General features: G+C 42.5%; 1 pseudogene across 1 annotated transcript in view; it reads right to left on the bottom strand.

Annotated features, from left to right (window-relative positions):
• Nucleotides 1-524: 524 nt before the first annotated feature.
• LOC307176502 (centrosomal protein of 78 kDa-like) overlaps nucleotides 525-17,451 on the bottom strand; it is a 95,620-nt pseudogene continuing 78,693 nt past the window's right edge. The window contains exons 7-10 of the transcript XR_013831794.1: nucleotides 6,722-6,825; nucleotides 4,563-4,735; nucleotides 1,253-1,316; nucleotides 525-963 (exon numbers count right to left, since the gene is read on the bottom strand). The product of XR_013831794.1 is annotated as a centrosomal protein of 78 kDa-like (transcript). The remainder of the gene's footprint in view (nucleotides 964-1,252; nucleotides 1,317-4,562; nucleotides 4,736-6,721; nucleotides 6,826-17,451) is intronic.

Consider the following 17,451-nt stretch of genomic DNA (forward strand, 5'->3'; position numbering starts at 1 on the left):
ATTTGGTTTCACAAATGCTGCTCCTGCTATTCATTCTTATCACCAACAAAAAAGGACAATTTGTGACTAACCATAATATGTTCCAGAAAATAAAAAGTTAAGGTCTCTTAGAAACAATACAAACGTTATCAGTAGAAGTGAATTCTAGGAAATTTATATATTCAGGAGAATGTGAAACTTACACCACTGATTGTTAAAGGCTTTTAAAAGCTTTCTATTACAATTACATTTCGTAACAAAATAATAGGCTTAGTTGTAAAATCCTGGGTTAACTACCATTTGGAAAATTAAATATACATTACAGTAAACATTTAGAAAATGGTTTTCTAAAATGTTCAATCTAGGTAAATAAACTTGTCTGTAGAAGTCTTTTATAAGTATCATACATATTTCAAGTTTTTTTAATCATTCACAGAAACAAGATATTACCTGATTCAAAAATTTAGGTAAGCATTTCTAAGAAAGAAGCAGGAAACAATGGGAAGGTTGGAACTGAGAAGAAATTTTGTTTCTTGTAGCGCAAAAGGTAATTCTGCATTTAAAAAAAATCATTCCTCAAAAGCACCACTACTAAAATTATCATCAAAGTGCACCCCAAATTACAATTGCAAAGTGTCAGAAGTAATTATCAACCAGGAAATATTTTCAAAATAACGAAGTTTTTATGAGATCCAAACAATAATGTTGGTTAATATTAACATCTCTTTAAATTCATTTATTATATCTATATTCTATAAATTCTCATAAGTCTCAAAATAATCATTGGCTTCCTAATATGCATGTGGTTAATATTGGCTGCTTTAATTTTAGCACACCAGAAAACATAAGGGGTATAAGTTCAGAAAGAGTTACCAACTCTAATCGTAGCTTTTCCTTTTCGATCACTTCCCCAAATTAGAGTTCTCTTTTTCTGTCTAGCAGCTTTGGATGGTTCCTTCACGATGGAGAAGTTATCCACTGGTACTGAGACAGAAATGATAAATATGCCATTTAAGTTTCAGGTAATTTAGGAGGGTTTGATCTTCATTGGAAATTAAGATACTTTAAGTTAATAAAAGGTTTTCAATCTGCATTTCTGGAAACCTAAATTAAAGCATCACACAGCATTTTCAAAAACAGAAAAGCCATTTCATTTGACTAAACACTTAGTTTTAATATGGCAGAAAGTACCTTGTAATTTTCTTTTAAGAAAGAAAGAAAAACAAGCCATTAAAGAGAAATTCTTCCGAGAGAACTGAAACGTGTGATATACCTCTGACTTGGCACTCCTTCCATCTGGAGAACTTTTTGGATAACTGCTTTCATCACACAATGATCTAAAGTAAAATAAATTGAGATTAGAGTAATTAGTTCCCAATGAGTGGCTATTTCCATTTAAAACCAAAAGCCAACTAATTATTGCTTTTCCCATAAATGTAAATACGAAATCTACATTATGTAATTATACACTTATCTCCCCCTTTGTGTATTCTAATTTCTTCCTCAGAAACCTAAGATGCCATCTTGCAGACTGCCTCCAGTGGCTACTATTTTGGCAGCAGCAAAGGTCAACTTTAAACATTTTGCATCTAAAGTGGCTTTGGATACCTTTGGATAGAAAGTACAGTCTGAGCACTGTCCAGACACTTAGATACCTAAAGGGCATTTAAGATAACAAACCAAAGTCCTGATATTCCCTCAAAAGCTGCTCCTCCCATCAGCCCCCTTTTTCTAAGTGATACCACCCAGTTGCACACATAATCATCAACGACTTGTCTCCTTGTTACTATTCCCTTCATACCCCACATCTAATCTATCGGCAAGCCTTGTTAGTTACACCCTCAAAACACAACCTGAATTCAACCACTTTTCACTTGCTCCAAACTTCCAGCCTAAGCTAAGCCATAAACATCTGTTTTTTGGACCACTGTGATAGTCTCCTAACTGGTCTCCCTGTTTCTCTTCTTTATCCTCCCAAGTCCATCCTCTATACCAGGTCACCTTATTCAGATACTATTTGGATCATGCCGTTTTCCAGTTCAAAACTCTCTATTCATTTAGAATAATCGAAATCTTTACTCTGGCCTTCAAGACTTTACAAGATCAGACCCCTGGCTAGCTCCTTGACCTCATGTCATACCACATCTTCTGCACTCAGTCCTCTGACCATGTTAGCCTCCTTGCTTTTCCTTAAATACTCCACCCACCTACCTGCCTGCATATTCATTGCCTCCTTGCTTTTCCTTAAATACTCCACCCACCTATATGCCTGCATACTCATGGGCTCCTTGTCCTGGAATGTGCTTACCCCAGATTTTCCATGGCTTGCTCCTCTCTTCATTCAGGTCTCCATTCAAATGCCACTTCTCCAGTGAAGCTGTCCCCTAACAAACCTGTCCAATGGAGTCCTACCTGCCCCCGCTCACTCTCTTTACATTAACATATTTTTGCACCTCCTACTATCTAAAATTATATTACTTATCTGTTTACTCATTTCTATCTGAACTCCTTCACTAGAATGTAAGCTCCATGAGGGCAAGACTTTTGTGTGTCTGGTTCACTGCTTTATCCCTAGTGCCTAAACACGTATCTGGCACACAATAGGTATTAAAAAAATTACTTGTGAAACTGACAAATAAATAAAGTACTCCTTGCAAGAATTCAGAGGTTGCACAAGAAAGAAATAATGCTCTTGGTGGAAGCAGGCTTAGTATCTAGGTGCACCTCTTTCTGAGTAGAGATGAGAACAATTTACAAGTATAACTAACTTTAATTAGTAAATTATCTGCTAAAAACATAAGGGACGTACAACATTAGAAAAGTAACAGGGTTTTTTTGTTGTTGTTTTTGTGTTGCTTTTTTTTTTTTTTTGCGGTACGCAGGCCTCTCACTGTTGTGGCCTCTCCCATTGTGGAGCAACAGGCTCCGGACACGCAGGCTCAGCGGCCATGGCTCATGGGCACAGCCGCTCCGCGGTATGTGGGATCTTCCCGGACCGGGGCACGAACCCGTGTCCCCTGCATCGGCAGGCGGACTCTCAACCACTGTGCCACCAGGGAAGCCCAAAAGTACCGTTTGCTAGGATACAAATAATAACAAATTCAAACAATGTGTGAATAGAGAATACATACTAAAAACCTATCATGAAAGTATGATGGTCTCGAACTCTCACGGTAAAAGGTCAGACAAAAACCAGAACAAACGATCATGACTTCTAGTAGTTCTGGGGCTGAACAACCTGCTCATTTAAACAAAAGGGATCATCACCAAAGCACAGGTATTAAAAACTATTACATGAAAGGAAACTATCATGAGTCATTTATTTAAGTGTTGAGTGGACCATCACATTAAAATAACTGGAGTCTTTCAACACCCCATGACATACAGAAATAGCAAGTCAGACATATGGATCTGACAGGATATGATACAACCCCTACAAACTCTCACTACAGAAGAATGGACACATGGTGTAATGAACCAACTAGCCAAATGAATACAAACAGCCAGTAAACCTCACCAGTAAATCAAATGAATACAAAATAAAACAAAATGTGGTTATTCTCCTATCAGATTAAGCCAAGATTCTGTAAGAAAAGTCTTCAAAATGTCTATATCCTTTTGATGCAACAACTCTCTTTCTAAGAATTTAACCAAAAGAAATAGTCAGAGATATAGGTAAGGATATATATCAGAGTACTGTTTGTAACTGAAAAACTGGACATACCTTTCATACAAGATTGGATAAGTTATGTGTACTGTGGCATATTCATATAATGGAACACTGAACAGTCACAAAAAATGATGCAGTAGATGCAAATTTACTGACTTGCTAAGATGGTCATACTAAATTAACTGAAAAAAGGTATAAAATTTGGAGTAATCCCACTTGCATAAAAAAGGGAGAGGTACTCATTTTTGTAGTCTTTCAGTTTTTTAAAAGTGCTACCAGCCAGTGTTTGTGAGAGGCAGGCTTCACATCCACTCTTGGGGTGGACCACAAATTGGCATAGCCTTTCTGGGTGGTGATTTGGCAATGTGTATCAAAAGTGTTAAAAATATGTCACACTTACTCATTCCACTTGTAGTACCTTATTCTACACAAGTAAGCCCAATGGACACAGAGGTGTATATACAATGTATTCACGTTGCTTGTGACAGGGAAAAGCAAACTATCTAAATATAATTGCAAAGAATTGATTAAACTATGGGACATCAATATGATGGAACATTACATGATACCTCATTAAGTGAAAAAAGCAGGAATATGAAATAGCAAGTATACTACAATTCTATTTTAGTAATCCCTAAGTGTATAAATATATTTATATATAAAAAAAGGACTGAAAATATATACACCAAAATGAACAGTGATTATGTCTGGGTATTAAGCTTATAGGTAACTGTTCTCTTGTTACTGTGTATTTTCTGTAAAGAATACATGCAACTCTTAGAGAAAGTTTAAAAGCAACATAAAAGCTATCAGAAAAATGAGGCTTTGAAAAAAATCCTATCACAACAGTATCACGCCAAAAGCTAAGCATATATTATATTAAAAATTCAATATTTTCAATTTTAGAATTTACCTCCAAGCCATAAATCCTCACTAAGAGATTCTGCAAAAGCACGAACCAAGGTCACCAATGAGCTTGTTGCAGTTCAGAGTGATGCGCCTCCAACCAGGCATACAGTCAAGATCAGGTCTCCTGGAACGAAGACTCTCAGCCCAGGTTTCTTCATGCCTTCTGGTAGTCTGATACTTCAAAGATTTAATGGGAGAAAATTAAGATGCTTCAATAAGGAAACAGGGTGTGCCTACTGAGTATGGCTTATTATGTCAGAGATTTACACACACACATATCAAGCATATGTGCCAGGAGAATCAAGCTGAGAAATTAAACAGTCAGTTCTGCTTTACGAGTCCAGTGACCCACATTCTAGTCGGTCAGTGATTAGATTCCAGCCACTGGATGACCTGTTTTTGAACAGTTATGTAAAGTCGGACAACTCAATTACAGTCTAAGAATTATTTTCCTTATCTTCTAAGTCAGGGAATTGGTTCTAAATTCTATCATTGCTGAGGCTCTAAATGTCATCATTCTGTCCTCCACTGGTCTCCAAACACCTGACTGGGCAACCCATAAGAAAACTTTTTAATATGCATCTTATTTTTTAACAAATTATATACACAAAGTTCTATACATTTAACTTACGTACATTATAAACTACACAGATAGTTTTTCATGATACAAAGCTAAATAGGTTCTAATATTTTCTTGCCCTAACTCCTAAGGCATTATTTTATTTTATTTATTTTGAAAAAATATTTATTTATTTGTTTGTTTGTTTGTTTGGCTGTGCCGGGCCTTTAGCTGCGGCCTGCCGGATCTTTTACTTATTGCATGTGGGATCTAGTTCCTTAAGCAGGGATCGAACCGACGTCCCCTGCATTGGGATCGCAGAGTGTTAACTGCTGGACAGTCAGGGAATTCCCAGGCATTATTTTAAAAACTATATTCACAAAATGGATCTCACATGCTACCTAGGGTATGCACACAAACTTCAGAGGCCTGGACTATGCAGAGCCAGTTTGATGTGCCTTGGGAAAATAATGGTTTGACATTTAACCACAAGTCTTGTCTTAAAGACATTCAATTCTTTATATTCATAAAATAAACTCTGGTAACAGGGAACACTGACTTTAAATGAGAAAAGTCTTGTTACATTCTTGAAAAAAGACTCAAAGTGCCTTTGACACTCTAAAAGGAAAATCATTAGTGTCATTTTCCTATTAACAATAGCTTATAAAAGCTCCAAGCAGAAATAACAGCAAGCACTTACACGGTGCTTAGTATGTGCCAAGCACTATTTATATAAATGAGTTCATTTAAACCTAAATGAAGCATAGAGGTTAAGTGATTTGTCCATGATCACTAGTTATGAAAAGGGAGAAAGGGAATTTGAACCTAGGCCATTTGGCTTCGGCACCCAAGCTCTTGACTGTTTTCTCCCCCAGGGGTCAGTGGACTTGCCCTGTAGAGGATCAAAGAATTCTTCAATTTTTAAAATCTAAATTTAAACATTTCCAGCTTTGTGGGCTATATAGTTTCTGTTGCAACTACTCAACCCCACTGGTGTAGGCTGAAAGTAGCCATAGCTACCACGTAAACAATGGGCGCGACTATGTTCCAAAAAAACTTTCTTTACAAAATCAGGCGACAGGCTGGATCTGGCCCACCAGCCATAGTTTACCTATCCCTGATCTGCACCAGCAAAGTACTAAAAAGGCTTCATGTCGAATTATTAAATACTTTAGGCCTAAATACAGTAATTAGAGCCACTGTAAACTTGTTAAGGCATTAGTTGAAAAACTGTATTTACAAGTTGCTGATGTAGTAATTTTTATTAGTTTATAAACTACAGCAGCTAACAGACACTTGATTCATTTAAATCTTGAAGACTGTAATGGCATAGTTTCTGCACAGCATCACAATCAGTGTTTTCAGTAACTAAAAATACATAAAAGTATTATTATGTATTATATATTAAATCTCTTATTTTTAGAATTAACTGGACTATCTTTACTAAATGGTAGAATCCCAAACTGAAAACTGGTCATATTCTTTCAACAAAATGAAAGATGCACTCACAGGTATCAAAAGACAAAAATTAACTGCCATCTGTGTCAACGTATTAATGTGCTTCAATCACATATGTTTTCATGAAAGTTTAAATATAAAATCACCTTTAAGATCTTGGCCACGTAATCTGCTCCCTGCCATGTCAGATTACAGCCCGTGAAGTTTACTGTCTTAAGAGTGATAGAGTTCTTTATACCTTGACAAAAAACTAAAAGGAAAAAAAAAAAAACCACACACACAATAAGATGAAGAGCCTATACATTTGTCAATCTTGACTTATTTGCTTTTCTTGAGTCAATTGGAGGTTTACAGCCACATTTTTTAAATCATTAACAACAACCTTCCCAAACACGTAATTGATGAACTGATGCGTTCTAAAACTTGTCAGTGACAAAGTCTTATTCCAGTTTACAGCAACACTTTAATTCTATTTAGGTACTAAAACTGAATACACTGAATACTGCAAACTTTATTGCCAACCACTCAGTAAAGTATGACATACTTTTGAGACAGAGGAAAAAGAAGAAAAACCTAAAAAGCATAAGACTCTTCCGATTTTCAGTTCCAATGATACATGCCAATCTTGATGATCAATCAGTGACTTAAATGTCAACTATAAACCCAGTATTTTATTAGCTGCTATGCAGTATACTAGAGCAATAGAAGAGAGAGAACCTCAAACCCTCTGTTCCCTCAAACTGAAAGGCAGGCTTCCTGACCCCTCCAGACCACTACTGGACATAGGGCACGCACGCTAACGTTTCAGGACTCCAATGAAGAGTCACCTGGTTTGTGATTACTTCCATGACACACCCTCACCACCACTGAATTCACTGCTCCTACGGGACGTTACATATATTTCCTATTTGAACACACCCACAGTGCATTATAATTATGACTGCAGACAGACGTTCTAACAATTTAAAGAGAATGATGACTTTTTTGCTCTTTAAGTCTTGCTATTTCCCTTCCCATACTATTTCTTGAAGAGAAACCATAAAAATATAAACACACATAAAAAACAGAAAATATAGAAAACGCATTGTTTGTGGCTTAACACAAACTTAAGTAAGATTAATTCTGACAGTATCCAGCATGACAAACTTCCATGGTACAAATGAGAATGGACCAAGGTTTGAGCAGGTACAGGAGACAATCCACGCATGAACAACACCAAGGAAAGGTAGACAGGAAAAGGTAGACAGACATGGTGTGTAGGAAATCATGAGACCAGTCCGATGGGAACAGACTTAAACAAGACTGAAACTCACTTTCTAAACCTCAATCTCTAACTGGACAACTCGCAAGACACAGGCACACCAAAGTGGCCAAATATTCAATCTCGTTAATGGGGAGGAACAGTTTAAAATTTTATTGGTTGAGTTTGCCCCAAAAGCAACTATCAAAGGTTGGCAGGACACAATGAAGGCTTACCTTTGTTAACATAGTTAAGTCTCTCTCTCTCAGAGCTAGCCCACTTAGCTGAAAAGGAATGGATATATGTATAACTGAATCACTTTGCTGTACACCTGAAACTAACACAATATTGTAAATCAACTATACTCCAATATAAAATAAAAATTTAATTAAAGAAAAAAGAGATTCTGTGCTCTGTAGCACCAGAACTCACTTCTTCCAGAGCACTGACTACTGTGCTTGTGTTTACTTGCCACCCAGTAGAAGGCGAGCTTACCTAGGGCAGAAGCATCACCCTTGGTTCTGACAACTCATTCAAGTGCCAGGATACTTTACACACATAACCTGCTTAATTAATTCTAAGAACCCACAGAAAGAGTGGTTTTGAATGTCATTTTACAAGTGTGGGGATTGTAGTGAAAAAGAAACCTGCCCAGGCCACAGAGAGCATAAGCCCTGGAATTCAAACCCTAAGCTGCCTTCACACCGGTGCTCTTTCCACTATAGGATACTATTGAAAAATTTTTTTTTTCCTGAGCCCTGTTTGAACGGAAAGGAAATGAAGCTGGGATAGATCAATTTCCTAACCGCTTTGGTCTGTACCAGGCAAAATCATTCAACACACCAGGTAACATCTGTGCAACCATTAACGACGCTCCAAACTGTGCTAAGTGTTCTACATTGTAGAGTCTGCAAGCATTAACAGAGTGAGACCTTGTAACCTCCACAGAGTGGGTCCTGTTAAGCCCATGCTACAGATGAGAACACTGAGACCTAGAAGTCTTAAAGCACTCGGCCGAGGTCACCGAGCTGGCAGGGGTCCTAAGCCGCACGCCCCGTCTAGTGCACGCACACCCGGGCACTGGGCACCGGTTCTACTGCCCAGCCTCCACCTTGCACCATCTAAAACCCCGCTTCTCAGCGCCCACATGAGGGCCTGTCTCGCCAAGCCGCGGCTGGAAGAAACTCTGGATACAGATCACGGGCAGAGGGTGCTCAAGAGCGGCGTCCAGTCCACTCCACGGAAGCGGTCGGCCTAGAAGTCCAGCAGGACCTCCCGCAGGGAAGCGCGAACGGGGGCAGAGGCAGCGAGTCCTGCAGCGCACACAGGTCCTCACAGCGCCAGAAGTCGGCACGCTGTCGCGGCGCAGCTTCACCGAGTGATCATGGCCAGAGCGTGGCCTCGGGGACGCTGGCTGCGGACACGATGCCCACAGCCGCCTGGCGGTCCCTGCTCGCCTCCCAGCCCCTCGGGCGGCTGCGGCGCCGAAGCGTGGGCAGGACCCGCGTCACAGGCGGAAGACGCAGGGCCACGTGCCCCAGCTACGCCGGCTGTTAGCGCCGGCCTCAATGCCTCGCGAAACGCGGCGCTGCGGTTTCAACTTCCGGGCGGGCCCGTGGGGGCGGGGCTCGAGGACGTCAGTGCACGCCCCGTGCGTCTGCACGCAGCCCAAGGGTCCTCCCATGGGGATCCGGCGTGAGGAACAGTGGCGGGCGCTTCGAGACTAGGGCATCGCGAAAGGTAGGAGGTGTGGAGAATTTGGGGTTTCGAAAACGCGTTTGCTGACTGATCCGAACAAAAGTGAGACATGATTGTATCAGCGCATTTTATGATTTTTGTTGTTGTTGTTGTTTGTTTGTTTTTTTGCAGTACGCGGGCCTCTCACTGTTGTGGCCTCTCCCGTTGCGGAGCACAGGCTCCGGACGTGCAGGCTCAGCGGCCATGGCTCACCGGTCCAGCCGCTCCGCGGCATGTGGGATCTTCCCGGACCGGAGCACGAACCCGTCTCCCCTGCATCGGCAGGCGGACTCTCAACCACTGCACCACCAGGGAAGCCCCCCTCAGCGCATTTTAAAAGTAAACTCCCGCTAAGTGTCTGTGCTCGCGCTGCCCAGGAGAGAGCGTGCACTCCGTGAGGGACACAGGAGAGGCTGAGTGAACGTCTGCCTGTGGTCCGTTACCTATTGCACGGGTGTGTGAATTTCTGCGGAGAGCTCTTAATTTCTGTAGTTTCTGCTGACTTGACACGGTGGTTGGCAAACGGTGACGTGTTCCGTGCATTCAGGACATGATCGTGGTTACTAATAATCACTTTGTTTTGTACTGACAACCCCACAGAGAATTTACTACTGCATGTCTACTTTACAGAGGAGAAACTGAGGCATAGGAAGTGAAGTGACTGAGTGAGAGGAAGGACTCAGACAATTGGTGTCAGTAAATTAACCCTGTGAGGCGGCCGTTAGACCGTGGTGGCTCTAGTGATGCGGCTGCCTATGTAAACCAACCAAAATCTAAGCCTGTCAACGCCTCAGAGTGACGAAAACTGCTGAGGACAACCAGTCACAAACCACCAACTAGGCGTTAAAGCCACAGCAAATCAGTCATTTCCTTGCTTTGCTTCTGCCCTTTTAAAAGAAACATCTCTGCAGCTCCTGTGGCTGGAGTGCTCCTCACCTCTTCCGCTTTGTGGTGCCTGAATCGAATCTATTTTTGCTCACATAAAGTGTTAAAATTTTAAATATGCCTCAGTTTGTCTTCTAAGGTTGGCCGTAGAAGTTGGATTTGTGCCCAGTTTCTAGAACAGTGGTCGTCCTCTGGTCGGGCCTTAGGCGTTACATGTACAATGTTCCTCTTCTACCACCACCTCCTGGATGCCTCCACCCACTGCCAGCTCCCGCACATCAGATCCCCTAGATGTGGTCAGCAATGGCTTTTACATGCAGCGTGCTCACCTTTTAACATCACAGACACTCCTCCGTCCTCCAGCCAGCATGTGAAGTGAAACATTGCCATTCCTGTTGAAGAGTCTCTGGTGTGACCACTTTCCCAAACACAGCCACTCCCCAGCTGACCCTGGACTGTTTTTTTCATTCGTGTCTGTTTTTCTTCAGATGATTTTCTAGTAGTTTATACAAATATGTGAATCTGGATAAACTAATATATTTTACTCTCAATTTCAGGTTGCATCCTTTGCTCTCCAGCAATCATTGGAGTGCTGTTTTCAATATGTCCACGCAGGCATTCAAAATAACAAAAATGCTTTTGAAAAATAATGTCGTAGGTTGACAGAGTGGTTTATAAATTATAGCATACTCTTATGCTCTTAATTCTTCTTCACAACCCTGCTTATCATGGCTGGAATTGCTGCTACACCTGTGGGGTCAGCTGGGGGCTGGCTGTAGCCGGGCCGGGGGCCTGACTGGGCCACATGCCACTTATGCCCCAGCTAGTAACTGGGGCTTGTGCTCATGGGGGTAGCAGGGCTCTGAGAGGGAGAGTAGAAGCATCATGGGACCTAGCTCTGAGCTGGCGCACCATCGTTTCTGCTGCCTTCTATTGGCCATGGCAAGTCACCTAACTTCAAGGGGGGGAAAATCAACTCTGTCTCTTGATGGGAGAGGTTGGAATGTCACATTGCAAAGAGTGAGGACACAATGAGTCAACCTGGAGCCATTTTTGCAATTTGGGATGGCGCTTGGTGCCTTCCTCGAGGAGGTCGTCTAAAACCATTTTTCAAACATCTCAGGTTCCTATAAATCTCCACCTCTGGTTTGGCGGCCCCTAAAAATTCCCAGTCAGTTTTGGTGAGGGGACACTTGGTGACAGTGTTGTCTTTCATAATGAGTAGTTCCGTTACCGACATTACATTGCTCCCCATACATTATTTATAAGGTTTCCCTGTTTGTATGTGCAAACTATTTCTGTGTATATTTTGAGAAATACATTGTACAGGCCTCTTTTTTTTTCTTTCACACACCCTAGAGATGTCATAGAGGCAGTAAATGTGTCCAAATTTTTGAGAAATTGGAACAATCAAGACTTACCTGTATGGAATGCTGTTAACGATGTCAATTCCCGCTACAGTACCTTTCATCTGAGACACTTAGGGTTTGTTAACAGATTAAAAGTAGTAAAAGACGCGGATCGAGAGAATTTTCATTATCTTGTGCTCTGAAAACTTGGATTTTCATTGGTTTGAATGGGCCTGAAAATGCATTTCTATTACTAGGTGCATAGAAACCTCTAGCGGTATTCTTAATAAAGCAAGGTTAGTTATAAGCAATCTGAGTTATAAGCAATCATCTGATGGAGGGTAAATGTACCACACTCCATTTTAAGAAAAATACAATATAAAAGTCTTACCATGGAAGAAAATCTTTATATGATCTTTTATTAAAAAAAACTTCAAGAAAAATAAAGACATGACACCATATTCAGTTTAAAGTCAGTGACTTGTAAGAAAGGCAAAGCAAAGACAGTCTGATTAAGGCCGTTGCATTGTTCTGGCAATTTTTAGGTCTCACCCATTTCTGTGGCCTTTTTAGAACCTAAGCTTATAGGGCACAGAGAACTTCATCTTGACGTAGGACTGAGCAAATGCACGGAGCGTTTCTCAATAAATAGGCATTAAATTCTAAGTCCAGAAGGGGCCTTGAGATGCCCTCTCTTTACTCCTTGGTAGAACTGTTTTAACCAGCCCCTGAAAACAGATTTTTTTCTTTAAATCTCAAAATTCAGAGATTCCACAATCAGAACTTACTTCTCATATTGCCTTGTGGTCTGCTGTGGGCATCTGTCGAATGGTGTGAACTCTGCGTGGGGAGCCTGACCTACCCTCCAGGCCCACGGTTTGGGCTGCTGTGGTGCCATGCTGTGCTCAGGGGCCTTCTTCTTTGGAGGTCTGAGCTCCAATGAGCCTTGGTCATGTTCTTTTATGGACCCTTGGGTGCTTGACCACTCTGTCCCTCAGTCTCATTTGCAGGTTCTGGGGAGGATTAAATGAGCTCATGTGATATCCAGGTGACTGAGGCAGTGTAGGCTCAGGATGAATCTTTGCTTCATTTTCATTAGCTGCGGAGAAGACGATGACCCTAGGGATGAGCAACGTGGACTCCAGCTTGGTGCCTCTCCAACGTTAATGTGGGTATGCCTCTCTTGTGGATCTTGTTAAATGCAGGCTGGTATTCAGTAGTTCTGGGTGGGGCCTGGATTCTGTGCTTCTAACAAGCTCCTAGGTGACGGTGACGCTGAGGGCAAGGGTCCAGCACCTGCGTTTTTCCCTTTCCGGAAGAGCAGGACGTCTGCCCCCCCCCCCCCACCGCCCTGGGAGGAGAAAACATCCACAACGTGACTACTAGGAACCAGCTTCCCTCACAGGCAAGGGACCTGTACCTTTGCTCCCAACCATTTTGTCTGAGGCGCAGCAAGCCAAAACACTGAAATGCTGAGGTTTGCAGCAAAGAGGAGGTTTATTCACAGGGCAGCCAAGCGAGGACGTGACGTGAGAATAGGTCTCAAATCCGCCTCCCCAAAGGCAAGGGGCTTGGGGTATCTGTGGGATAAAGGATAAAGAAGCAGGGCAGTATGAGCCATGGGGAGCATGAGGAAAGGTGATTGGAAAAAGGTGTGCTCATCATTGTTCTGAGCTGGCGTAACTAGGCTACAGGGCTCAGCACATTCTCAGGCTGGAGTTTTCAGCCCTCTGACGGCAGGAGGTCAAAAGGCACTTGCCCAGGTGGAAGATCGGTGGTCCTGTCCACTCTAAACCAGCTCAGTCTAACTAGGCACAGCTGATTCCAAGTTCCTGGACAATCCCGGGGCAAACATCTTATTTCTTATGCTACCTGCTACTTGGAGGACGTGCAAGCGTTCAAGCTACCTTGATGAGTGAAGACAGAATGTGACTAATCATGGCACATGGTTTCACCTCCAGGCGAGCAGAAGAGAGCTGTAGGCTGAGTCTGGCTCCTGGCACCTGGAATTGGAGGCAGGTGGTTTAAAAACGGGCTCTCCCACCCTCTGTGTGATCTTAGGTAGGTAGACTATTGAACCTTCCTGTGCCTGTTTCTCCACCAGCAGCATGGGGACACTCAGAGTCCCTCTCTTGGGGGCTGTTATGGGGGTTCAGTGAGATATAGATGCATGCACAGGCACATGGGAGACACCCAGTGTGTGTTACCTTGGTGCTTATTTTTATTAAGACACCAGTATTGTTAGAAGATTTCTGGTTTGGACAACAAATTAGATAGGTGGTCATTGCTATAGATTATGCAACAGCAATTCACATTACCATTTGCAAAAAAGTAGTTGGTTGTCCAATGGGGATTATAAACATCCATTTACCATGAGCTACTGAACAGATAGTTTACACAGTAACTACTTCAAGTACTATTTAGAATCAATTCTCTTTGTTTTCTTAAGCAATGGTTAACCCCCAATTTCGTGAATCCTACCAAGTAAGTCACTTGAAAATCATCTAGAGCAATCTATTTCACTTAGCAAGCCTAAAGCTATAGTTCAACAATTTTATTTACTGTTCTATGACAAAAATTACTCTGAACAGCTATCCCCTGGATAAGTAATCAGCTAAAGCTAGTTTGACTGACTAAATCGATTTACTGAGTTAATAAGCCAGTTGTTTTAGAATAGGTCTAATGCATATTTCTCATCCATTCTGCATTAAACTATTTCCCATACCTAAAATGTCTTTTTCCCCATTCATACATATCCAAATTCCTACTTCTGTGCTGTGGGGCTTGGCTGAACTACACCTGCCTTTAGTGAAACTTTTCTCCCCTGCACAATTGGAGATAATTTTAGTCTCCTCATGACTCCCATGGGGTTACCTCTGTTGTGACACTTGACTGTTTGGTGGCATATTTTATTTTATTTTATTTTATTTTATTTTAAAAAGCCTTCCATTACTCCATGCATGTCAAACGGTCAATGCTTTCTCTTCATAAACCTGCATAACAATTTTCTGAACTCTTCTGCTCTGGGCAAGATTCCTCAATACACCAGGCAAACATAGTGAAAGAGGAGACAGTACTTGTGTTGTATTCAATTGGGCCTTGATACCTAAGTGTGACTCTTAACCAAGGATTATGCAGTAGTTAAGGACACAAATTAAAGTTGTTTAGGGTGTGTCCTAAAGTCTCAGTGGCAGAATTTAAATCTCTACTCTGGAAATTGTAAACCTGAGACAAACTACTTCCCTAAACGTCATTTCCTACATCTGAGAAAGATAATAGTATCTACCTTGTAGTAGACTGAATAATACCATTGCCCCCAAATATCCACATTCTACTCTCCAGAACCTGTGAATGTCACCTTAACTGGCAGAAGGGACTTTGCCAATGGGATGAAAGTAAGAGTTCTGAGATGGGGAGATTCTCCTGGACTACCTGGACGGGCCCAAATATAACCACTGGTGTTCTTGTAAGAGAGAGGCAGAGGGAAGTTTTACTCCAAAGAGAATGTGATGATGAAGTTGGGGTTAGATTGATGTGGCCAGAAGTCAAGGAATGCTAGCAAGGAAACAGATTCTCGCTTAGAGCCTCTAGAAGGAGGATGGATGGCCCTGTCAACTCCTGGTTTCAGCCCAGGGAAACTGGTTTTGGACGTCTGTCTTCCAGAACCATAAGAAAATAAGTGTGTTTTGTTTGAAGCAAGCACATTTGTAGTAATTTGTTACAGCAACCATAGGGAACTAATGCGTACCTCATAGGAACTATTTCTCCAATTAAAATGTGTGACTGGAAACACACTTAGTGGCATGTGTGACACACAGTAGTTATGCTACCATAGGTCGTTCTTGGAAACTGAAGCCTTGGTTTTGAGAGATCATCAAAACCAGTTCAATGGTTGCCATGTTTCTCCTTGTTCATCCTGGTGACAAACCTGGTAGACAGAGCTCCATCCTTTCCCACAGGACCCCACCCCTAGTACTTAGAGGGAAGCGGTTATGTCTCACTTAAGGCATCTTTTTCTTTTCCTTTCTACTTTTTTCTTCATTAATCTTCATCCAACTGGCCTTTCTAAATTTTACAGAAAACAAAACCATTTCTCAGTGGATTCAGATACTACCCGCAAGTTAATATTCCAACCAAGTTCTTGTTCTTCCGAGTCTCATCACCAGAAATTTCTGAGCCTAACTCTTCTCTAGTTTCTAGGATCACTCATTTTCTCATTTCTCCCTTCTCCTTTTAGTTCAGAGTCTTGTCAATTTAGTCCCTTCCCTAACCACAACTTATAATAAGGTGACACAGCAAAGTGATGAAAGTCTAGATGGTCTGGTTTTAATCCTGGGTTTTTGCCACCTACTTACTGTGTGGCATTAGGCAAGCTATTCAACGTCTCTGGACCTCAGTTTCCCCCAAAAAAGTGACTATTGTGAATATTCCCTACCTATAGGGTTGCCATTATGAGGAATAAGTGAGTTAATATTTGGTAAGCCCTTAGAATAGTACTAGTTATAGTCTAAGCACTACAGTTGTGCTTGTTAATAATAATAAATGAAATTCCAAGCGTATAACTTACCCAACTTTTTGTCATAACTTTGAAGTGTCGGTCTATCTGTTGGCCAACGTTGCAGGTAAATGAGTCAAGGCATGGCCTGAGGCATTGCTACCACTGGGTGGTTTGTTCCCAGAACTTGGAACAGTGGTGTGAAATGGATAGTGGTTCTACCTGGAGACAGGGCAGACTGGAAAATGACAGCCTGGGAAGGAGGTGTGATGTCCATAGCTTTGTTGTCAGAGCTGCTGCCTGCTGAAGCACCGATACCGACCTAAGCTGTAAATGGGGGGCTGGGGAAAACAGGAACAGGATGGAAGATGACAGCTTGGGAAGGAGGTGTGGTGTCCATAGGTTCGGGGTCAGACGTGCTGCCTGCTGAAGCAGCGATGACACCCGAAGCTGTAAATGGGAGGCTGGGGACAAGAGGAGCAGAATGGAAAGGGAAAATGGGCAGAATGGAAAAAGATAGCCTGGGAAGGATGTGTGGTGTCCATAGCTTCGGGGTGAGATGTGCTGCCTGCCTGATCGGAGAAAAGAGAGTGAAAGTGAGAGAGCTTCTCTCTAGCTTCTAACTCTTCTCGAGGTCTAGCATGAACTGGACACTGGACGGCTCAGCCTGGGTCTTGACATTCCATTGTACGTGTCACAGAGCAAGGGCGGGCGGGTCAAGGGATGGGCTGGGGGCCCCACGCAAGCCCAGCCCCTGGAGAAACCCGGCCCAAGGGCAAAGAGCCTGACTCCTTCTGGACTTTCTATCGGCTGGGACTTCTCGCTGTGGGTGGCAGGTGTTTGGCACCGGATGGGCCACCATGCGGAGACTGTTGGTGACTGTGGAAGCCTTCTCCTCCAGAGCTCACCCTGCCTGGGCACCGGCTCTGCAGGCCCCTCAGCCCTGGATATGTATCGGCCAGCCCTTCCCCACAACGGGTCCCAGAGGCCAGAGCCTACTCAGAGGTGAGTGCAGGATGCACCCAGAGCTTGCCAGGCTGTGGCCCGCCTCCTCCGTGGACCTCTCCAGCTTGTGTGCGAGCCGTGGAGACAGGAGCACCTTCTCCTTGGCTGCTGAGCTGCCAACATCACCATGAGCCAGGCAGTGAAGGTTTCTGAGCAGGAGATGCA

This window comes from Stenella coeruleoalba (assembly GCF_951394435.1).
Source record: "Stenella coeruleoalba genome assembly, chromosome: 18".
Lineage (NCBI taxonomy): Eukaryota > Metazoa > Chordata > Mammalia > Artiodactyla > Delphinidae > Stenella > Stenella coeruleoalba.